Source organism: Biomphalaria glabrata, chromosome 1 (assembly GCF_947242115.1).
Source record: "Biomphalaria glabrata chromosome 1, xgBioGlab47.1, whole genome shotgun sequence".
Lineage (NCBI taxonomy): Eukaryota > Metazoa > Mollusca > Gastropoda > Planorbidae > Biomphalaria > Biomphalaria glabrata.
Window position 1 is genome coordinate 13,740,456 of NC_074711.1, and position 15,322 is coordinate 13,755,777.

Here is a 15,322-nt window from a genome sequence, read left to right on the forward strand (position 1 = left end):
AAATATATTTTAAATATGTACAGGAAATGTTCACAACAAATATAAATAATAGTTAAAGATGTTTTTTCTGGTCAACTAGCTGCTTAAATTAAAAGAAAACATTTCTGTTTGTTTATAAATGCTAATAATGCATTTTGTATGTAAATATCACGCACATTTTTTTAATGGACTTTTTATGCAGCGATTTTCGTGCAGTAGCGTAACGTCGCTACATGACCAGGTGCTAAACCAATTCCTTAAACTTTAAAAAAAAATCAGATTTTATTTATTTTTTGTTTAGTGCCCCATCCGAATAAAAGAATTTTTTTTTGTGCGTTTTGTCTGTTGGTCGGTCTGTCCGTCACGATTAGATTAAAAAAACTAGAACTCTAAAAGCTATTGAAAATCTGATTTACACTTTAATGTTCCTCCCGTAACATCTCAATAGTTTTAAGTATCTAAAAATTGATTGTTCCGGATTTTTTTGTGCAAAACTAATCAACCCCAACAAATTTTTGTTTGCTCTTCCAATTTATATTATATTCAATTTCCATGCTTAAACGTTGCAAAAACACATTATCAATAATATGTTGTTCCGTTTTTTATGTAAATAGCATATTAATGCTAAATCAAAATCTCTATACTGACTTATATTTTATTAAGTGTAAAAATGTTCCGGATATTGTTTTATAAAACATGAATTATGCCTAATGATTGTTTGAAATCGCATAATTTACTAATATTACACTTATATTATTTGACAATGCGTCACTATAATTTGGTTATCAATATCAAATTGTTCCGTATTTTCATCTTTAAACAAATTTTTAAAATATCGACAATAGGTTGTTCAGGGCTTTAAAAAAAAGTAATTTACTAGAATTGATTACTGAAAATTACTTTTTAGACATTTAATTTTTTTGCTAAAACATAACATAGAAATTTTGTAATCGATAAAGAAAGTTCCGGATTTTGTTTCTTACAAATCGTCGCCAGAAATTTCCGAATTTATTTAAAAATCTACTAACGCCAAATAATTGTTTGAACTCCCTCTTCTAATTAATAAACAAATAATCTTCTCATTTACGAAATAATGTTTTTACGGATTTTTATGAAAAATATTTTAACTCACCAAAGTAAGGTATGAAAATCTCTCCACATGGCTGTAGTACATCTAATTTTTATACGAGACCATCCAAAAAATTTAATTAACGGTATTTCATTTATCTGAAATTCTCTTTTTCTTTTACTATTTATACAAACATCCGGAACAATCTATTATATAAACTTTTCAATTGTGTTCATACCTAAAAATTATTGCGATGTTTTGAAACGTAGAATAAAGGTTAATCAATTTTTAATAACTTTTAGTTGTTGTTTTTTTTTATATCAAGATGACGGACAGACCGACTGACAGACAAAACGCAAAAACAATGCGGCTTTGATCCTTTTTAAATAAATTCTATTAGAACTCAGTGCACCAATGTCTATGAACCCTCGTTAAATATCTCGTGTAAATAAAGACATTTTTTTTATGGTACCGGTACTAGCCTATTGTGAGGTAATGGAATTTTTTTTTCTTTGACGTCATATGAATGGACTCTTTAAATGTAATGTTAAAAGAACGCACTCGGTGCACCAATGTCTATCAACCCTCGAAAAATTGCTTGTATTAATGAAAACATATTTTAGTCTAACTAAGCCGTGTGACGTAGTGTTTTTTTTTCTTTGACGTCATATGGAATGAATTTTTTAAAAGAAATGCTAAAAGAACGCACTCGGAGCACCAATGTCTATTAACCCTCGAAAAATTGCTTGTATTAATGAAAACATATTTTAGTCTAACTAAGCCGTGTGACGTAGTGTTTTTTTTCCTTTGACGTCATATGGAATGAATTCTTTAAATGAAATGCTTAAAGAAAGCACTCGGTGCACCAAAGTCAATGAACACTCGATAAATGGCTCGTATCGATGAAGGCGATTTTTAGTCTAGCTAGGCCGTGTGACGTAGTGTTTTTTTTTCCTCTGACGTTATATGGAATTAATTCTTCAAATGAAATGAAAAAAGAACTCGGTATAGTAATGTTTATTAAGCCTCGTTATGTGACTCGCGTTTAAAAAAGGAATGATATCTTGATTTAGATCTAATCTAGATTTTTTAAACTAGATCTAGATTTTTATTACAGTATATCTAGATCTGGAATTATATTCTAATTTAAATTATTTTAGAGTCTATATCTAGAATTTCTAGATCTAGTTTAGACTAAAATAGACTAGATTAAGATGTAGAATTTCAATTTCTAAACTTAAAGTGTAAAAAAAAGTGCAGATTTTCATTTCCAAACGTTTTGATCAATATTGTAATGTTTTAATATACTAAAACTAATCTACTATTTTTTATTTAATTTAAATTTAAATTTACGGCAAATGAATCTTTGAAACATTATTACTTTTGACCATCGGATGGCTGCCTGGTCGTGCGGTTTGCGCGCTGGACTGTCGTTCAGATTTATGGATGGTCCAGGGTTCAAACCCTGCCCGCTCCCATCCCCCGTCGTCCTGCGGGAGGTTTGGACTAGGAAGTAATTATCTTCAGCTCTGAAGGAACATCCGAAACATGTAAAACATTTTACATCAAAATTAAATCACCTCTTGAATATTATTTGCGAATATGCAGATCCGACAGGGATCCGACTTCGACGGGGGCCGCCTCTGAGTTTGTGTAACACAAACTCTCTTTGTAATCTTGTTTTAGAAATGTTTTGACATCAATTTACTTGAAATAAATTATATTCACTATGACCAATGGTTTATGTTGTCTATATTAGAACTCATGGCCCGACTTTTTGAACAGACACAATGTGTTGCAAATAATTAAATGTCGACATGAAGTTTAACTGTTGTAGATGTGTAGACAGGGCCACAAGGTTAGTCGTAGGTTGTTGCAGCATCGTACCGGGATTTGAAACATCAAGTTTACTGAGCTCTAAGACGAACACTAATTATTTATTGTGTGCAGAAAATATTTAAATGTTCAATTCTCAACGTGAATCGTCAAAGTACAGTAGACACACTTAGAATAGACAACACTTAGTGAATAGGGCAACAAATATTTGTTCAGCATTTAAATAACACAGTCATGTGATGTCTTGGTAGCACAGTGATATCAGTCATGTGATGTCTTGGTAGCACAGTGATATCAGTCATGTGATGTCTTGGTAGCACAGTGATATCAGTCATGTGATGTCTTGGTAGCACAGTGATATCAGTCATGTGATGTCTTGGTAGCACAGTGATATCAGTCATGTGATGTCTTGGTAGCACAGTGATATCAGTCATGTGATGTCTTGGTAGCACAGTGATATCAGTCATGTGATGTCTTGGTAGCACAGTGATATCAGTCATGTGATTTAATGCAATCCTTTCTGTCTTTCGAAATTCATGATATTGAATATACTTGGGCATCAAAACAATAAATGGAAATTCATCATTCTGACAATGAATGGAATTTCATCATCTCTTGTACTTTGTTACGATTCTTGAATCCGATGGACTTCTAATTAAAAAATAAAAAAATAAATAATGTTTTTATTTCAGCTTTTTTTTTTCCAAAAGATATAAACAGGCAAAAGTTTAGGTCTAAGTTTTCTATGTTTACATCGAACGTCCAATAGATATTGAACTAATGAGTGGGCGTAACCATGAGTAGGGCGCTGGGAACGTCAACAATGTGGTTAAAGGAAATCAAAGGATGATGGAAAAGAGACCAGGGCAGATCTTGATCTCAGACTCAAATACAGTCATTTAACTTTGACATTTGGCTAGAGAAACATCTAATGTATAATGCCATCTCCAATGTTGCTCTGATAAATAGCAACTAGTTAATTGTCATCGAAGATATACAGGCAATGCGTGACAATTTATTTTCTTTGTTGGGTTTTAGTTTCTCTAATCTCCATTATTTCGTCATAAACAGTTATTATTCATATCATATATACCTTTTTTTTTCTAAGGAATTCTTTATTTTTAGCTGAAATTTTGAAAAGTAACAAGAAGCAGAATGCACACCACATACAATACATTTAAAAAAAAAAGAAAAAACCTCTTTTATACAACTTATAGAGCGATAACGTTTCTCTCAATAACTAATGAATTGTAGATTTAAAAAAAAATAATTTTATAACCCTATTGGCGGCGCGATAGGGTTAACTGTAGTTTCAGCTGACACACGTGAACTCAGCCAAATCACTCAGGTCAACGGCTGGCGATGGACAAGGGCAGGGGCGGACTGGCTGTCAAAATCGGCCCCGGTATTTCTAAACCATTCGGCCCAAAACTTGAATATCATAAAATAGGCATCCAATTCTAGTTCTACTTGTCCTAAACATCAATTTGTTAAGTTTGATGATGGATGAAGCCTACTACGGGTGTTGGCTATTAGATTACATTATTTCGGAAAATGTGATAAGATAAAAGTAGCACTATACTGTAAGAGTCTGTTAAAGTTGTTTTTTAAACACGACGCTCAGATGGTCCCTTTTGCAACAGAATGCTATAAAACCTTTAAAAATTTATTACGCTCTATAGTGACATTCGTGAGGCCCTTTAGGTGGCTCTACTGGCCCATTAAGGTACCGGCCCACCGGGCATTTGCCCGAATGCCCGTATAGCCAGTCCGCCCCTGGACAAGGGACAGTACTGCTATCACACGCATATATGACCCGTGTTATTGTCATGTGGTCGAACCCTGCACGGACGAGAGACAGTGTGTGAGAAAGGACAGTTGAGTCCAGGACAGCAGGGCAGTAAGGACAGTGTGGTACAAAGTGAGTCCTCGAGAATGTAGCTGTACGAGTCTAGAAGTAGACAGAGAGAGACCTGTAGGCAGTTCTATTGTGTTAAAGCATTTGAAGTTAGGGTAGCCAATAGTGTATTATTGGCTGTTGATGTACTTGTAATGGACCTCATTCACCAATCGTAAACAAACAACATTTAGCCACGTGGTGCTCTATCTCTTCTATATAATTTACGATCTCATGTTTAATTCATGATTGTTGTCACGTGACAGTTTTTTTCGTTGTTTTATCAATAAGATCACATGACTAAATGTTGTTTGTTTACGATTGGTGAATGAGGTCCATTAAACCGCCACATTGTTACTGGAAACTCGTGTTGTTAAGTTCTTGTGTTAGATGTGCTGTGTTGTGTTTAGTAGCGTTTACAGAAGGCCTGATAGGGAAGAACGTAACATTTTTTTTACCTCGCCCCATCTACTCCAACCCCCGAGAAATAATCAAGTTCAAACGAATGTATAGATCTACTAGACTAAATACTACTCCAATGATAGTCATTGAGATCTAGATTTAGAAGACGATGTGCTAAATGTTGCTGAACATTCATTTATTAAACTCTTGAACAAATGCGGAATATCCGAAGACGTCTCTTCATAAAAACTATGTTCTCGTTCTCTAGCCTAATTTAAATTAACATAGTTGTTTTACTTTGAAAAATTATATCGGTCAAACTAGAGTTTTTCTAGTTCGGTCAAAAATTAACCAATTAGTTAATCAATAAGGCGTAATTAAATAATTTTTAATACAGAAAAAGAAAGCTTATTTCTACAATGTTGAAATATATGACAGTGGTTGTGCGTTTTTTCCCCTTATATACTCTTTGTTTAAATTTTTTTTTTTTATTTTGCTCGTTTACTATAGCCTTGTTTTAGAAAGAAAAATTTCTTTGCCCTTCATTCCTCTACAGGACAAATGCATCACCAGAACTAAATGTGACTCTATGTACAGTAGACAAGGTTTACAAAGTAAAAAAATAATTAAAATTCTAAACTTTGTTGTAACAATATATGGTTAACATTGTGATCAAAGAGCCATGAGATCTTTATTAAACAAGAGTCTAAAGAGAGTTGGTATTATCGCATAGTCTCAGAGGCGGTACCCACCAGATCCGCCTACGGACGAGGAATATTCAAGTCATTGACTTGTTTTGATTGTCTAACATTGCAAAGACACTGTTAAAGTTGTTTTTACACTTGACAACACAATGAAACACGTCTAAGAAGAGCAATGTCAAGGACTTATTTGGTGTGTTGTTTTTCACAATTATTGATCACGAGATTTCTAACTTATATTTACTTTTTGATTTTGCCCAATACCTTTTCTAGTTTTTCGAGCTTAATGTGACAGACCGACAGACAGATAACACAAAACTAATAGCGGCTTTTCATCTTATGGGGACCGCTACAGAAATAAATACAGAATATTTGACATTTTTGTGTGGACTAGCCTAGCCCACCATGTACACGGACGGCACGCCACTGCCTGAGCCTCGTGGAATTATTTTTGGATCTTAGATTTGATTTTTGGCACATCGGCACAATTTAGGCCATGTTGTGCCCTTAATTCTGTAAGGATTCCTTCCTTTATTTATTGAATACAGGCCGGGCGCTAAAAGTTATACAAATTATTATTAAAAACAGTTTATTCAAAGTTCAAATATTGGATCTTAGAAAATGAATTTTTCCACTTCTGCCAGATCTAGAACTACAAGGAACATATTTGGTCCGTTTGAATTTTTTTTTTCAATTGTAACATGCATGCTATAGCAAAGATCAAATATTGGTTTTTGTTGACCACTGGGGTAAGGGGTATCTGGGAGAAGGTTTCCTTACTGTCTTTACAAAAGTTAAAAAAAAATACATATCTGCTTAAGTCGGGATTCGTATTCGTAACACTCCCCCTTTTTTCCCCCCGATAAGTAGCTTATTGTTAAAACTTACCTCCCTTGAAGTTTTTCATTTAAAAAGTGTATTTTTAGGTGAAAAAACTGCTTGCATATTAAATTTAAAAAATTTAATGGTGTGAAAACTTGCGACCTACAAAGTTTGCCATATGATCGTTGTTTGCTTGTTATATCTAGCTATGTCTATATTATGAATAGTGTTTGTGTGTAAGGTCCGTGACGAACAGAAGGACTGTTGATGACGATCCCTACTTTAAAAAAATTACTATAATGGCAATGTCTTCGATTACGAAGATTTAGGATGAGTGTAAATCCAATAGAGACCTGCATATTTTTTTTTTCACTTCTGATGAGACCAAGCCGTTGTCTGCTGGAGGTCTATTTAAGTCTTCTTTTCGTCTTCTGCGCCTGTCTTCAATATAGACTTTTCTTTGGGTCTCAAATGTGTGTCCCGAGCCTTCGTGAGATCTCTCCAACTGTCTCCGAGGCCATCTACTGCCAGCTATTTTCCTCTTTACCAGTGAAGGCCAAATGGCGACTGAGTTGATCTTTATAGCGCTTCTGGGGGACACCTTTGTTACGCCATCCTTCTTTAAGCTCAACAAAAAGGTCCGCACTTGTTATGCCGTTGTCCTCATGCAGGATAAGTATGCGCCCCAAAGCAGCTGTCAAATGATTAGTAGTCTTCTATATACGCCTATTAACTCTGTATATCTTTATGATGTGTGAGGTCGCTATATGTCTCACAGTATGGTCTCCACAGAAACATAAACATTCCGCAACCTTCCTTAATCCTGGGGCTAGAAGACAAGTCCGTTTCGTGCTTTTTTTGTGTGAATGTGCGTGAGTGTGCGCGCGCGAGTGGTGCTGGTACTTATTATCTTCATTGACTTTCTTGTGTTGGTAGAATGAATCAGACAGAATTGCATTGACTGGTACAAATAGATAAGATCATTTACATAAAGGCCACCCGAGGAGCAGGGCACCATTTGTATCTGAACGAAACACTTTGCGCGCTCTCGCTTTTCTACAGACATGGCGGCAGTGACCTACTGGACTATGGCGAACATCAAGGGACAAATAGATCAATGTCAACGAACTGAATCTACGCCGCCTGTGGGAAATAAGCTTAAATGAGTCGGTACTAAAGAGTTGACCCCCGTCCATTTGCACTGACCTCCAACATTTCTGAGTGCTGGTCAGAGAAGACTGTCTAACATTCACAGCACTAGTCGACAATATGGAATATAATCGCAAACCCAAGCATTTAACTTTAGTAGGTCCATCCAGGGTGGCAATTCAGGGAAAGGGGCGCCCAAAAATAAAGGAGGGGGGGGGGTCGTTAATGGTAGGCTTGTAGCTCCAAAAAGCTTGTACAACTAAACCGATATATGTAAAAAAATATTTTTTAAATAAATTAAATTAATAATTAATTATTATTACTTCTATTACAGTATCCACAGATTTAACTTGAAATGAAATATAGATCTAATCATTGGCGTAGCCAGGATTTTTTTTCGACGCTCTGTCACAACCTTACTAAGGGGTCGACTCCTAGTTCGGCATAGGATTTCCTTGATTGAGACCCGATCTCTATAACTCTCTCCTAAAATCTGTCTTAGCCATCTTTGTTGAGCCACATTTAGTCTTTTTCAATTTCGGCAAATGACTATTCACTTCACTTTATTAATGGAGCTCAGCCGCTGGTAGAAATGTGTAACCTCTCTTGACTACGCTCTTGGAATTAGGTGACTGTAGTTTGCTTTAGATTTTATATCAAAAGAAAAGTTTTATACGTCAAAATCATTTTTCGGGGATTTTAAACTAAAAAATCTGTTTGTTTGTTTTTTAAATTCAAAACCCCCTTAATAAATAATAAACCCCCTGTATAAATTGAAGACGTATTTTTTAGCTTCAAACCCCGTTGAAGGGGGTTTTAATCTCTAAACCCTTTTAGCTACGCTCATAGATGTTTGAGTGTGTAGTTTGATTTTTTTTATATCGAAGAGGTGGTTTTTAGCTTCAAAACCCCGCTGGAGGGGGGTTTTAAAGATAAATCCCCTCTTGGCTACGCTCATAAAATCTGGTGACTGGTGTATGGATAGTCTTATATTGAAGATGGGGTTTTATCGTAAATTTCGGTGGGGGTTTTAAAGTCAAAATCTTCCTTAGCTAAGCTCTTGGAATTTGGGAATTGTGGTTTGCATTCTTTTCTTTTTTTCTATGGAAAAGGGGATTCGACTGCAAAACCCCCTAGTAGGGGGGTTTAAACTCAAAACCCCATGGCAGCGCTGTGGCAAGTGATGGTTTAGTGTTAAAATCTCGTTAAATAAACGGAATCAAAGCAAAAAATCAGTCACTTAATTCCGATCTCCCCTTGCGGGGGGGGGGGGGGAGGTTGAACTCCAACCATGGACCTAATAGTAAATTGTCTGATATTTAAACAATATGTAACTCACAAAAAATGCGCTTTTTTTTTCTAGTCTCTAGATCATCTCAACATTTGCATCACGAGAAATCATCAAGTAATTTCATCCTCCTCTATGCATAGCCACCAACCAAGCTCTCGTCCCGTCAAACAGAACACACACACACACACACACACACACTCCATAACAAGAGAAAAGACTAAAACAGGGAAAAAAAGTTATTTCAATTTTTATTTCAATTTTACAAATTTTATCAAGTCACTTTTCAACTACTTCATTTTCTTTCAAATGAAAGTGTGCAAGTCTATTGTGTTGAAGACATCTTTTTTGTGTTCTTTGGATCCCTAATAATTGTATAAACATTGTATAACAAACTAGGAGGACCCCCCCCCCTAAACTCAGCAGCCCCTAATAAGGATAAGCCAGTAATGTTTTTGTGTTGTCTGCCCGTCCGATTCTCACGTTTAAATGTAAAAGCTAAAAGCTCTTTTAAAATCCCTATCGAATGCATGATGCTCGAAACAGATACACCGGCTACTTTTGGTCTTCTGAAGAATATGTTGTTGTTTTCTTTTTAATTTAAATGCAATAATTGAATTCTTATACATGCATAGATCTACTTACGCATTTTGAAACAAAATTTCAGTATTATATACAAGCTTTTACGACACAGCCTAATACTCTACACATGATTAATAAATGTATCCATAGATCCATCTAAAGAAGATCCACATTACCGAATGAGCTTTGAATAAATATTTAATGAACATGCCTAGATAGATACAATATTATAGTAAACCTTTTAACCTCTGGTTCCTGGTTCACAATTTTGTGTTATGAGCATTTTAATACGCATTCTATTTTTTGTAGTTTTTTTTTTTCTGTTGTGTACTGTGAGCAAGATTGTGTTTGACTTCACTGTGACTTGCTTCAGTCAACATTTTTTTTTGTTAATTGATATGAAACATACACATTCGTTCTGAATATACAATTTTTTTTTTCCTATCGAAATATGATCTTTCAATTCACATTCAAGACCTGTTTAATGAGCCAATAGTCCTTAGTCCTTAACTATAGTGTTAGATCAACCCATTTCAGGAACACACCGAAGGGAATGGTAGAACTATATATTTTTTTTTATGTTGGCTGCCAAATCTTCGCTAAAAAATGCACTAAAATTTAATTCAATCATATTAAGGATGTGGTATTTCACGTCGCGAGAGACGACCTCTTCTCTTTGCGGCTTATCGAGTGACTAAAGAGGCCATTAGATAGACATCAGCAATCACAGGTTAGGCGTGTTTTGTAATCAACAGACATCGTTTTGAGTCTTCTTTCTACTTCTAGTGTGTACACTATCTGCAAGCCAATACCTCTCCGTTTTGCTTGCCCTTAATGTAGTTCTATACTTTACTTCTTTCTCCCAATTCGGTGTGTGCCGGATGGCTGACTGGTCGTGCGGTTTGCGCACTGGACTGTCGTTTGGATTTATCGATGGTCCCGGGTTCAAACCCTGCCCGCTCCCATCCCCCGTCGTCCTGCGGGAGGTTTGGACTAGGAAAAAAACTATCTTCAACTCTGAAGGAGCATCCGAAACATGTCAAACATTTTACAAACAAACTGTTGGTGTCGATTCTGAAGAGCTTCATGTCGGACTTGTATCTTAGTGTATCTTAGAAGTGAACTACTTGCAGATTTCCTGCCTGCTATTCCATCAACATACAATGTATCTTGTTGGAGTCGATCTTATGGCATTCAGTGAACATGTCCTAGCCAGCCAATGATCGCCACATTTTTTAAAATAGAAAATCTGCCTCAAGCACCGGAAGTGGAATATATTTTGCTTTTTTTTTCTTGCCAAGAGTAGGTGGACCATGTTTCACTATCGTAGAGGTGAGTACTGAACACAGGTCCGGTAGACTAGGGCTTAGGTCTTAGGAGCTAAGTATTGTGATAACTCTAAGGAAAGCAACTCAACAAGGTACCCAGGAGAAGATAATGATGTTTAACAACTATTAAGACAGATGTGAGCCATTACACAGCCATTTACAATTAACTGAAACAGCGACCGTCAAGCCTTGGGTTTACACACAGCCTTGGGTTCTTACTTTTACGTGTCCTTCCCGTCAGCCCACTGCTCAAGCAACACTTGCAGTGCAGCACCAAAACAAAACACATAGTGTTCACACGCCAGTCGTCAGGCAGGACGAATACTGTATTTCCTTCTTGTCGCTTCAGCCGGATATGAACTCACTCATCCGTCAAGTTTTTGTCGTGTACCATGAACATGACAGTAGAGCTAAGAGTTATTGCACTATTGTAGAAATTTTGTACTGTTCACTTTATGAATGACTTAATCTCGTTGGTATTCTGGACATGTACGATTATCTCTCATTGACTTTTGAAAGTTTCTTTAACTACGCTTAGCTTGGGTAAATGGATTGATTAACACTGCCAATATTTCTAAAGATAATCGATGTCCAGAACAATGTCCTAATGCATTGAAATTTTCTTAACATAATGTGTTCGCCTGGTCAAATATATTTTCAAAGTCGGAGGAAAAAAATATTGACAGTACAGATGAAGACTCGAACCCAAGTTCTCCGTAACAAATCAAGACATCAACCTGGCGCAAGCGATTTCTTTAGTCTATCACGTCGAAGAACAGAAATATAATCTCAGTTCATCAAATATTCACTTCTAGATTTCTGCCTTGACCACCTTAATACCACAGTTATTTCTCCCACAACATCCATCAATTCTTCTTTGCCCACCGAACGGCGCCCACCAAAAATGCCGATCTCACATGTATGGACAAAGTGAATCAAAATTCGTCTCTGCTCTCATTTAAGCCTCACAAAGTCCCGCTACTCAAAGCCTGCGCAGCAGACATTCTTACAGTGATCTCCCCTTTTGCTCTCGCCAACCTTTTGGACAGTCCTCCCCACCCCTTTCTCTCTCTCTCTCTTTCTCTCTCTCTCTCCTTTATTTGTGTAAGAGAATCAACTTGAAAGGGATTATTTCAATGGTAGATTCAGGAGGATGTGAAACTGTGGGGCAATCCTGTTGTGTGACCGTCATGTTAAAGTAATTTCAATCACCCCAGCCCCCGTATGACTTGCTTTGGTAAACAGGGAATCAGCGGCGAAACGAAACATAACTCAAGTTTTGCAATTCTGGTTTTGATTTTTAATCGAAGTGGTCAATTTGAATTCAAAGGAGGTCTCATTGTTTCAAATTCATAAAGGTAGGGGCCTAATTATTTTTTTATTACTATTATAGATCTAGTATATTTATCCTGGTTTTATTAGGCCTATTATTATGGATTTTGTTTTTCAATAATTTTAACTTCTTTAGTCTTTGACTCTTATATTTCTAGAGCATATGTGCGTGTGTTTTGTGTGTGTGAATGTGTGTGTGTGTGTGTTTGTGTTAGCTTTCGAGAATGAACTTCGCTTACTATTGATTTTGACGTTATCATAATTCAAATGTCCTTTGTGTTCCCATTAAACATAGAGCCTCCAGAAAACATGTTGCTTGTTTTAAATTGACTTCTGACACCATTATTGTAAATGAGACTATTATGTAAATGATGACACTCTATACGTATACAAGTCACATTCTTTACCTCACGGATTTGATTAAAATATACATGATACAAGATTCAATGATCCAAATGATCTGATCACATTAAATAGACTTATGACTTAATGACAATAATTCTATGTTCATAACAATATAACACAGTCAGAAAAGTCGATAATAATCCAATAACACACATTTACAATACATTATAGAGCCATTCTTTAAACCTGGTACTAATTCCCTCTGTCCATTCTACCCAAAGAAGCAATGCACAGTAAGATTGAGATCCGGCGAGTCCCACTGATAGCTGCTCTAGCATTCACTATCAGGCGAGTCCCACTGATAGCTGCTCTAGCATTCACTATCAGGCGAGTCCCACTGATAGCTGCTCTAGCATTCACTATCAGGCGAGTCCCACTGATAGCTGCTCTAGCATTCACTATCAGGCGAGTCCCACTGATAGCTGCTCTAGCATTCACTATCAGGCGAGTCCCACTGATAGCTGCTCTAGCATTCACTATCAGGCGAGTCCCACTGATAGCTGCTCTAGCATTCACTATCAGGCGAGTCCCACTGATAGCTGCTCTAGCATTCACTATCAGGCGAGTCCCACTGATAGCTGCTCTAGCATTCACTATCAGGCGAGTCCCACTGATAGCTGCTCTAGCATTCACTATCAGGCGAGTCCCACTGATAGCTGCTCTAGCATTCACTATCCGGCGAGTCCCACTGATAGCTGCTCTAGCATTCACTATCCGGCGAGTCCCACTGATAGCTGCTCTAGCATTCACTATCCGGCGAGTCCCACTGATAGCTGCTCTAGCATTCACTATCCGGCGAGTCCCACTGATAGCTGCTCTAGCATTCACTATCCGGCGAGTCCCACTGATAGCTGCTCTAGCATTCACTATCCGGCGAGTCCCACTGATAGCTGCTCTAGCATTCACTATCCGGCGAGTCCCACTGATAGCTGCTCTAGCATTCACTATCCGGCGAGTCCCACTGATAGCTGCTCTAGCATTCACTATCCGGCGAGTCCCACTGATAGCTGCTCTAGCATTCACTATCCGGCGAGTCCCACTGATAGCTGCTCTAGCATTCACTATCCGGCGAGTCCCACTGATAGCTGCTCTAGCATTCACTATCCGGCGAGTCCCACTGATAGCTGCTCTAGCATTCACTATCCGGCGAGTCCCACTGATAGCTGCTCTAGCATTCACTATCCGGCGAGTCCCACTGATAGCTGCTCTAGCATTCACTATCAGGCGAGTCCCACTGATAGCTGCTCTAGCATTCACTATCAGGCGAGTCCCACTGATAGCTGCTCTAGCATTCACTATCCGGCGAGTCCCACTGATAGCTGCTCTAGCATTCACTATCCGGCGAGTCCCACTGATAGCTGCTCTAGCATTCACTATCCGGCGAGTCCCACTGATAGCTGCTCTAGCATTCACTATCCGGCGAGTCCCACTGATAGCTGCTCTAGCATTCACTATCCGGCGAGTCCCACTGATAGCTGCTCTAGCATTCACTATCCGGCGAGTCCCACTGATAGCTGCTCTAGCATTCACTATCCGGCGAGTCCCACTGATAGCTGCTCTAGCATTCACTATCCGGCGAGTCCCACTGATAGCTGCTCTAGCATTCACTATCAGGCGAGTCCCACTGATAGATGCTCTAGCATTCACTATCAGGCGAGTCCCACTGATAGCTGCTCTAGCATTCACTATCCGGCGAGTCCCACTGATAGCTGCTCTAGCATTCACTATCAGGCGAGTCCCACTGATAGCTGCTCTAGCATTCACTATCCGGCGAGTCCCACTGATAGCTGCTCTAGCATTCACTATCCGGCGAGTCCCACTGATAGCTGCTCTAGCATTCACTATCAGGCGAGTCCCACTGATAGCTGCTCTAGCATTCACTATCAGGCGAGTCCCACTGATAGCTGCTCTAGCATTCACTATCCGGCGAGTCCCACTGATAGCTGCTCTAGCATTCACTATCAGGCGAGTCCCACTGATAGCTGCTCTAGCATTCACTAAGAATAAAAACTTAATAAGGATGCTCCCTTAAAACAAATTACAATGGTTAGTTCTGCACGTTATTAGTCTCTAATCTCAACTGTCGTCATTTTATCTCTCACCCGAGCAACTCTTTTGGTTCCAAGATTACCACCCACAAATAAAAGTAATATTTAATTATACTAATTGAACCCCTTAACACCTTAGTCTCTAACTGACAGAAGACGTTACCATGTCATCTTAACTACATCTGCATTCTAGTGACATTGAGGGGCAGGGTGCGAAGTTCCAAAGTTTGCATGGTTGTAGCTTCATCTTCAACTTCTTTTTGACATGAATACACTTATATGTCTGTGTTGAAATATCATCTGACGATTTGGAGTGTAAAGTATTATTGCATTACTATATTTTTGTTTACTATGAAGCACATGTTGGATAAGGTCCGTTTCTGTGTAAGATTTCAGGGCGGAAGGGTTTTATCTGTCTCTATACTTTGGAGCCTTCAGCTAAATATTAATGCTTTCAGATTGGAGTTGAATATTTTAATTTTAT

At 37.8% G+C, this 15,322-nt stretch overlaps 1 protein-coding gene across 2 annotated transcripts in view; it reads left to right on the forward strand.

Annotated features, from left to right (window-relative positions):
* The window catches only part of LOC106075221 (thyrotropin-releasing hormone receptor-like), a 159,194-nt gene that overhangs the window by 45,885 nt on the left and 97,987 nt on the right, over positions 1-15,322 (forward strand). The window contains exon 1 of one of the 2 annotated variants that reach the window (XM_056023249.1): positions 12,146-12,411. The exons of the other annotated variant lie outside the window; for it this stretch is intronic. The gene's annotated coding sequence lies outside the window, so the exon portion shown is untranslated. Of the gene's footprint in view, positions 1-12,145; positions 12,412-15,322 lie in introns of those variants that run through there. 2 annotated transcript variants of the gene reach the window in all.